Source organism: Cebus imitator, unplaced genomic scaffold (assembly GCF_001604975.1).
Source record: "Cebus imitator isolate Cc_AM_T3 unplaced genomic scaffold, Cebus_imitator-1.0 Scaffold469, whole genome shotgun sequence".
NCBI classification, from domain to species: Eukaryota; Metazoa; Chordata; class Mammalia; order Primates; family Cebidae; genus Cebus; species Cebus imitator.
The window spans coordinates 1,349,860-1,359,436 of NW_016107784.1; the positions used below are offsets into that span (position 1 = coordinate 1,349,860).

The 9,577-nt window shown below is 44.0% G+C and overlaps 1 pseudogene; it reads right to left on the reverse strand.

The window, feature by feature from the left end:
* Positions 1-7,065: 7,065 nt before the first annotated feature.
* Positions 7,066-9,577, reverse strand: LOC119468661 (annotated as a pseudogene).

The window sequence follows — 9,577 nt, forward strand, 5'->3', positions numbered from 1 at the left end:
AAATAAGAATGAAAACTATTCATTCTAGTTGTTTCTGTTAGTCCATAAATTAGAGGAATTAAAGATGAGAAAAACAGTATATCCTAATCCTCCCTAACCCACCCATAAGGGTCTTCAGTAGCTAAAGAGGCAAAGGGCCAGTTAATCTGGATACAATGCTCATAGAAGGAAGTCGTGGAAACAAGCTCCCGTCCCCGAGTGACTGCTGTCCTTTAGTTCTGGTGCAGGAAGTATCCCTTAGTTATGGATGTGGTGGTAGTGACTCTCATTTCATTAAGGATGTGACGATAGCGATTCCATGTGGGCCATGGCTTGGCTACTTCCGGGTGCACAATTTCATTTACTTATTGAAAGATAAGAAAAGGAGAACTACAGTTGGGTCTTAAATTTTCACCTGAGCAGGCAGGATGTGTGCAGTCCTCCTCTGTGACTACGGTTCAGGCCTTTAATAAGGATTTATCCACCTATCAGCAGAATTGGGTGTAGTTCTTCACTGCTTTGTCTCCCTTAAGAATGTTACAAGGGAATTAACAATTTACTTTCTGGTTGCTTATTTATTCCTTATACTTATTTATGAGGGGCTGGGATCAGTTAGTAACTCAATTCTTGTGCCTTGCCTAGTGAAATAAAGTTTTGTAAAACTAGAAACTAATGTTTTTGATTAGCACTTACATTGCACAGCGGACTCCTTTGATGAACATTATACATTAAACATATCTGGAACATTCAGTGTCTGGAATAACACATTTATTAAAGATAACGGAGCAGTCACAAAATTGAAATGAAGAAAATCCAGGAACACACAGGAGGAGTTGGAGCAAGCAGCCTCCACTGATTTTCCCCCTGCAGAAACACAAATGGAACAATTACTGGCGCAAGAAAGTACCTTCATAAGAACCAAAAATCAGATAAGCAATGACAGTACCTGGTTTTAACATCCTATCAACAAAAGAGGCACTGAAGGGGGCAGGAGAGACAGTCTTGAATTGCCAGTGCCACCCCTTCCCCATCTCCCAGCAGCAGGTGTGGTGTGGAGAGAGAGTCTGTGCTTCGGGGAGGAAGAGTGCAGCCATTATGGAGCTTTCCATTGGAACTGAGTGCTGCCCAGTCAAAGCAGACAGCAACGTGGGACAGAATTCAGCCAGTGCCCACGGAGGGAGTGTTTAGACCAGCCCACAGGGGAACTGCCCATCCCAGTGGTGGGAACCTGAGTTTTAACTTCTCCCACCACTGCAGGGTAAAGCACTCTGGGGTCCTAAATAAACTTGAAAGGCAATCTAAGCCATAAGGACCACAATTCCTGGGCAAGTCTTGGTGCTATGCTGGGCTCAGAGCCAGTGGACATGGAGGGAGTGTTGGACACAATGAGCTCTAGATTTCTCTACAAAGAATCAGTATGTCAGTATGTTCAGTTATTTGTCGTCCATTTTAAAATTTAAATTCCTTGTAGTTTTAGGAAACAATCTTTTCCACCAGTTCTAATCGGTAGTTCTCATCTGTTCTCCTGGTCCCCTGCTTCATCCTTACATATCCAAGTCACCTGCTTTTGTCACTTGCTCTGGTCACCTGCTCCAGTCACCTGCCCTAGTCACCTGCTTTGACCTGAGTCACCCCGGCCACCTGCTCTGACTTGTCCCATAACTGTCCTTCCCACCAAACTACCCACCCTGCCACTTTGGCTCATACTGCTGCTCTCTTTAAAATAGCCAATCAGAATTAGCTTAGGCTGTGCGGTCTAACCCTAGCCAATGGAGGAACGGCACAGCAGGAGGGGCTACCTGTATCAGGAATAAGAACCCCTTTCCTTCCCTTGTCTAGGTGCACGCTTGCCATTGCTCCACCCTTCTAAAGAAGTAAACTGCCTTGCTGAGAGGATTTATATTCGAGTGCTCTTTCTTTTGCAGCACTGAAATTTTGCATACAACAGGGAGTGTGACCTAGTGAGACACCAGCTGGATGGCCAAGGGAGTGTTTGTGTAACCCCTCCTCCAACCCCAGGCAGTGGAGCTTGCAGCTCTGGGAGAGACTCCTTCCTTCCACTTGAGGAGAAGAGATGGGAGAATAAAGAGGACTTTGCCTTGCAAGGATACAGCTCAGCCACAAAAGGATAGGGCACCACCAGGCAGAGTCCCCAGGCCCCTATTCTGGGACCGAGTTTCTGGATGACATTTTAAGACACGCTCTGGATCAGAAGGGAACATGCTGCCTTGAAAGGAAGTACCCAGTCCAGGCAGGATTCAAAACCTGCTGACTAAAGAGCACTTTGGCTCTGACTAATCAGCAGCAGTTCCCAGGCAGTATTTGCCATAGGTATTGGATGAGATCCAGTGCTGTGCTGGCTTCCAGTGTGACCCAGCACATTCTTAGCTATGGTATCCATGGGGAGAGACTGCTTCTGCTTGAGGAAATGAGAGAGAGATTGGACATAGATAAGGAGAGATTTATCCCGAGACAAATGGGGACTTTGTCTTGCAGCTTAAGTACCAGCTTGGCTACCATGGGGTAGAGTACCAAGTAAGCACCTGGGGTTCTCGATTCTAGGCTCCTGGACTGAATTTCTGGACCTGCCCTGGGTCAGAGGGGAAGGAGCCCATTGCCCTGAAGGTAGAGATCCAGGCCTGGCAGCATTCACCATAAGGTTACTGAAGAGCACTTGGACCTTGAGGGAACATCAGTGGTAGCCAGGTAGTGGTTACCACAAGCCTTGGGTGAGACCCAGTGCTGTGCTGGCTTCAGGTCTGACCTAGTGCACTCCCAGTGGTGGTGGCCACAAGGGTACTTGTTTCACTATTCCCCCAGCTCCAGATAGCTCAGAATGAAGAGGGCAACTTTGTTTCCTTGGTGTAAAGTAACAGAAGATAACAAGAGTCTCTTTCTGGTAATCTAGTAAGTTTTCCTGTATGATACCCAAGACCACCAAGGTGGTACTTCTGTAAGTCTGCAAGAGTCACAGTATTACTGGGTTTGTGGTGCTCCCTAATGCAGATATAGCTGCAGTGACCAAAGACTTAGATGACAACACTCTATTCCCTTTGATGGGTTGAAAAGCTTTCCCAAGAAGGATGAGTACAAATAACTCCAGACTTCAGACTATAATAAAAACCCAACTCTTTAATTCCCAGACACCAGCTGGTTTCCAGCTTTACCCTACAAAGGACACAAACTCATCATTTCTTTTTTTTTTTGAGACGGAGTTTCGCTCTTGTTACCCAGGCTGGAGTGCAATGGCGCGATCTCGGCTCACCGCAACCTCTGCCTCCTGAGTTCAAGCAATTCTCCTGCCTCAGCCTCCCGAGTAGCTGGGACTACAGGCGTGCGCCACCATGCTCAGCTAATTTTTGTATTTTTTTAGTAGAGACGGGGTTTCACCATGTTGACCAGGATGGTCTTGATCTCTTGACCTCGTGATCCACCCACCTCGGCCTCCCAAAGTGCTGGGATTACAGGCGTGAGCCACCGCGCCCGGCCCAACTCATCATTTCTTATGGCTGCATAGTATTCCATGGTGTATATGTGCCACATTTTCTGTGTCCAGTCTATTATTGAGGGCTTTTGGGTTGGTTCCAGGTCTTTGCTATTGTAAACAGTGCCACAATGAACACATATGTGCCTGTGTCCATAACAGAATGATTTATATCCTTTGAATATATACTCAGTAATGAGATTGCTGGGTCAAATGAAATTTCTATTTCTAGGTCCTTGAGGAATCACCACACTGTCGTCCACAATGGATGAACTAATTTACACTCCCACCAAAAGTGTAAAAGTGTTCCTATTTCTCCACATCCTCTCCAGCGTCTGTTGTCTCCAGATTTTTCAATGATCGCCATTCTAACTGGTGTGAGAGCCCCACTAATTTAAACTCTCCAGCAATGTATAAATTTGGGTGCCTATTTCTTTATTTCTTCACAAGGCAGAGATAAGTGAACCTCAGGCTCTCCATGATTATGATGACTTCACTTTTGGTTCCATTTTTGAAGGATAATGAGAGGTTTTTACTTAGAAGGAGGTCTTTCAGATTCTTCACGTTTAACATCTACAAGACACATCTTTCCCTTGCTAGTAATGCTCTCACAAGGCAAAGTTTTGATGATAGTAAAGTCTTTATTTCTATATTAGCACTGAGAAGGGAAAGAAAGAGGAGGGAAGAAGACTCCTGGCACAGAGGAATGAGCAAAAAAATGATGTAATAAAAACTAAAGAAAAAGTGGTTTTCAAGGGGGAGGGAGCACTCTTTAGAGGCAAATGCCAAAGAGTTGTAAAGTAACATAATGAGAGGAGAGTATTTAATGGAAATGGCAATATGAAGGTCACGCTTATCATCCTTCATTGGTGTTGTGGTGACAGGTGAAATTTCAGCAGGCTGATAAACAATACAAGATAAGGAAGCGGAAACAATGAGTGTAGATAGATAGTCCTCTTATGAAGTTCGGTTAAGAGAGGAAGGAAAGAGATAATATCTAAGTAGTTATGTGTAAGGTCAATATATCTTAAAATACAGATAGAACAGAGTAGCACATTTTGTAACGAGGTAAAAAAAAAGGTTGAAAAAGAGAGATTAAAAATGCATGTGAGTGTGGCCGGCTGCGGTGGTTCATGCCTGTAATCCCAGCACTTTGGGAGGCCAAGGTAGGGAGATCGCTTGAGGCTGGGAGTTTGAGACCAGTCTGGCCAACATGGTGAAAACCTGTCTCTACTAAAAAGTCCAAAATTAGTCAAGTGATGGTAGCACACGCCCGTAGTCCCAGCTACTCAGGAGGCTGAGGCACAAGAATCACTTGAACCTGGGAGGTAAAGGTTGCAGCGACCCGAGATCGTGCCACTGCACTTCAGCCTGGGTGACAGAGTGAGACTTCATCTCAAAAAATAAAAAGTGTGTGTGAGAGAGGACGCTTTATAGACCAAGATCCTTGAGGCAGTGGATGAATATGAAACTAGCCTATGATGGTCCTGGTAGCAGCAGTGGCTAGGGCATAGGCAGGAGACTTTAATTAGGAAACAAAGCTTAGCCGGAGAGGAGGGCCAGAGAAGTGACAGGGAAGCTACAGGAAGCAACAGATTATACAGACCAAGATCCTTGAAGCAGTGGATGAATATGAACCAGATCCGGGTTCTTTTATTGTCTTATTTATTGACTGGACATCTGGAAGAAGTAACCTTGGGTAGAAAGAGTGCCCCTTCCCCTGGAAGAAGGAAAGTGGGTGAGGATTCTGATGTGTTTATTATAAGCGATAGGGAAGTAAACTGTCCTTGCCTGGTGAACTTCATTTTCTCAGTGAAATCAAATACAAGGTCATGTGCTAAGAAGGAGAGAGGAAATAATAGGGTTGGAGGGGTCTATGGACAGCAGAATTTTTGAATAATCACAAAGGGGAAAAAGAGGTATCTGCCTAGAGACAAGACATTGCCGGGCAGCCCTGCGAGCTTGGGTGAGGCAGGAGGTCATACATTTTTAGTGACTTCAGTCTGTGCTATTGCATGATTTTAGGCAGTAGCCCACTTGAGGTTAGTTGTAATAACGGAGAAATCAAATGGCAAGAAGCTTGGAGGAAGATGATGTTACAGTGTGGTTTCAGGGGAAGAGAAAAGGTGTCAGGAAAGAGAGTTAGCCAGAAGTAGGCAAGAAACCCAAATAATGAGGGTCCTAAAGTGAGGGACGTGTAGAGGGAAAGATTTGGGAGTACTAGTGTAGGAGATGAAATAAAATGCTGCAGTGAACATTTTTGTACATGTATGCTGTTTCTCTACAATAGATTCCTAAAACGGGGAATCGTGGGCTCACATGTATGCCGAATCAAAAATGTTAATAGCTATCACTGGATTACTTTTCCAAAAGGTTGAAGCAATTTTACCCCCACTGGCAATGAATGAGAGTGCTGGTCCCAGGTCCTTCTCAGCTCCATGTGTTCTCAATGTTTTGCATTCTGGCTCATTATTATTATTGCTATTTTTGTGGGGAAGAGGGATGTTATAGCTTTGTCATTGTTTGTGCTTTCCAGACTAGTATTGTCTTTGAGCCTCTTCTCAAGTAAGTGAGTTATTTGTGTGTCCTCTGAGTTACATGTTTATATCCTTTGGCTATTCACTCTGTCAGGGTTCTTTCCCTGCCTTTTTTCTCATCAATCTGTTGGCACTTCTGGAGGCACATGCTGCCTGCTTATTTGGCAGTCATATGAGTTGCAGATGTTTTATATTATTTGTTTTCTTAAAACATTATGAGTTTTTTTTCCTTTCTAGTCATGCATTTTACTTTTTAAAAAAATTATGTGTGTGTGCATGCATGCGTGTGTGTGTGTGTGTGTGTATTTTAGAGACAGGGACTCACTTTTTTTACCCAGGCTGGAGTGCAGTGGTGCGATCATAGCTCACTGTAGCCTCAACCTGCTGTGCGCAAGTGGTGCTCCTGCCTCAACCTCCTGAGTAGCCGGGACGGCAGGTGTGCCTCACTGTGCCTGGCTTTCTTTTTTTTTTAATTGATAAATACAAATTGTATACATTAAAGTGTACAACATGTTGTTTTGAAATATGTATACATTGTAGAATGGGCAAATGAGTTAATTAACATGTGTTACGTCACATATTTGTGTGTGGGTGTGAGAACACTTAAAATCTATTTTCTTTCTTTCTTCTTTTCTTTCTTTCTTCTTTCCTTTCTTTCTTTTTCCTTCCTTCCTTCCTTCCTTCTCTTTCTCTCTCTCTTTCTTTCTTTCTCTCTTTCTTTCTTTCTTTTTTTTTAAAAAGATATTTATTCAGCATCACGATCAGACTATTACATTTAGCAATCAACAGCACGGGTGAAAAAAAAAATTCTACGTTAAAACCCTTGGTTAGAATGCTTTACACTTTCCACAGAACAGAAACTAAAATAACCTGTTATACAATTAGTCACAGACACAGTCCTCGAGTTTTTTTGCCCATACACATGAGTATTTGTCTAAATCATGTCTTCTTTGTAGCAGCTACGTTCTGCTGCCACTGTGCTTGGCTGAGTTTACAAATCTGTTGCAACCTGTAGCTTCCCTGTCACTTCTCTGGCCTCCTCTCCTGCTAAGCTTTGTTTCCTAATTAAAATCTCCTGCCACTGCCATAGCTACTGCTGCTACCAGAACCACCATAGCCGCCTTGGTTTTGTGGTTGGGCAAAGTATTGGCTGCCACCACCACAGAGGCCAGAGCTTCTGCCTCCAAAGATTCCTCCCTTCATGGGTCCAAACTTTGAAGACTGATTGTTGTAACTGCCAAAAATCATTGTACCTTCCACCACCTCCAAAATTTGCTCCCATCATTACCAAATCCATTACAGCCATCTTCACTGCCACCAAATCCACCGCTGCCACTGATGCCACCGAAGCCACCACGACCACTGAAGTTTTCTCCGTGACTAAAGTCGTCACTCCCACTGAAACCACCTCCACAACCACCACCAAAGTTTCCATAACAACTTTGACCTCTTTGGCTGGATGAAGCACTAGCCATCTCTTGCTTTGACAGGGCTTTCGTAACTTCACAGCCATGGCCATTCACGGTATGATGTTTTTGAATGAAAATCTTATCCATGGAGTCACAGTCACCAAAGGTTACAAAGGCAAAGCCCCTTTTCTTGCCACTGCCATGATCAGTCATGATTTCAATCACTTCAATTTTTCCATACTGTTCAGAAGAATCTCTTAGGTGATGTTCTTCTTCAGGGTTTTCTTGAATGATGCCAACAAAGATCTTTTTCACAAGTAAGTGGGCACCTGGTTTCAAAGAAAAATTGAAGTGGTGGTCGTGGAGGTGGTTTCAGTGGGAGTAATGTAATTACTGTCACTGAATTACACTCTTAAACATGGTGAAAGTGATAAACTTTTTATCATGTACACTTCGTCACAATAAAAATGATAGCCCCCCAAAAAATGGCTTCTTTGAGGCACGTGCCACCTGCGCATCCCACCCACTACCCCTTCTCATCACTGTCATCCTCAAACCTTTTCCCTCCCTCTCAATGATCCAAGATTTCGCCCAGAACCCACTCCGTCTTCTCTTCCAAGTTAGATATCACAACAGCAAAAATTAATTAAAGATGAAAATGTGAAACCAAATAATTAAAGCTGGGTTAAGAGAGGACCGGGCATAGTGTCTCATGCCTGCAATCCCAGCACTTTGGGAGGCCACAGTGGGTGGATCACCTGAGGTCAGGAGTTCGAGACTAGCCTGGCCAATATGGCGAAATCCCGTCTCTATTAAAAATACAAAAATTAGCCAGGCATAGTGGTGCACGCTTGTAATCCCAGCTACTCAGTAGGCCAAGGCATGAGAATCACTTGAACCCAGGGGGAGGAGGTTGCAGTGAGCCTTGTTGCACAACAGATCTCTTGAACTTATTCTTCCTCTCCAACTGAAATTTTGTATCTTTTGACCAACATCTCCCCAATCCCCTCTTCTCATTTTAAGTTTTAATAAAGTCAAAACTGTCAGGTTTCCCCTTATTGTGGATTTTGGTATTCTACCTAGAATCACCCGCTTGGGATTTACTTGTATTTTTCCAAAATTTTTGTCTATTAAGTTTATATTTTTAATTAATTAATTAATTAGAGACAGTCTCACTCCATTGCCCAGGCTGGAGTGCAATGGCATGATCTCGGCTCACTGCAATCTCTTCCTCCTGGGTTCATGTGATTCTCATGCCTTGGCCTACTGAGTAGAGACAGAATTTCGCCATATTGGCCAGGCTGGTCTCGAACTCCTGACCTCAGGCGATCCACCCACTGTGGCCTCCCAAAGTGCTGGGATTGCAGGCGTGAGACACTGTGCCCGGTCCTCTCTTAACCCAGCTTTAATTATTTGGTTTCACATTTTGATCTTTAATTAATTTTTGCTGTTGTGATATCTAACTTGGAAGAGAGAAGACGGAGTGGGTTCTGGGCGAAATCTTGGATCATTGAGAGGGAGGGAAAAGGTTTGAGGATGACAGTGATGAGAAGGGGTAGTGGGTGGGATGCGCAGGTGGCACGTGCCTCAAAGAGGCCATTTTTCGGGGGGCTATCATTTTTATTGTGATGAAGTGTACGTGATAAAAAGTTTATCACTTTCACCATGTTTAAGAGTGTGATTCAGTGACAGTAATTACATTCACCATGTCGTGCAGTCATCATCAGTATCCATTACAGGAACCATTTTTTTTTTTTTTTTTGAGACAGAATCTCACATTGCGGCCTGGGCTGGAGTGCAATGGCACGATCTTGGCTCAGTGCAGCCTCTGCCTCCTGGATTCATGCAATTCTCCTGCTTTGGCCTCCCGAGTAGCTGAGATTACAGGCATATGCCACTGCGCCTGGCTAATTTTTTGTATTTTTAGTAGAGACGGAGTTTCATATGTTGGCCAGACTGGTCTCGAACTCCTGACCTTGTGATCCCCCTGCCTTGGCCTCCCAAAGTGCTGGGATTAAAGGTGTGAGCCATCGTGCCCGGCCTAAAGGAACCACTTTTCTATGATGAAGAAACAGTGGTCTGGAGTCAGCAAGGAAAATAACAATTACAAAAATGCTGACTTTCCTCTTTTCACCACTTCCAATCTCCTTACAACTTAGTAACGTCAT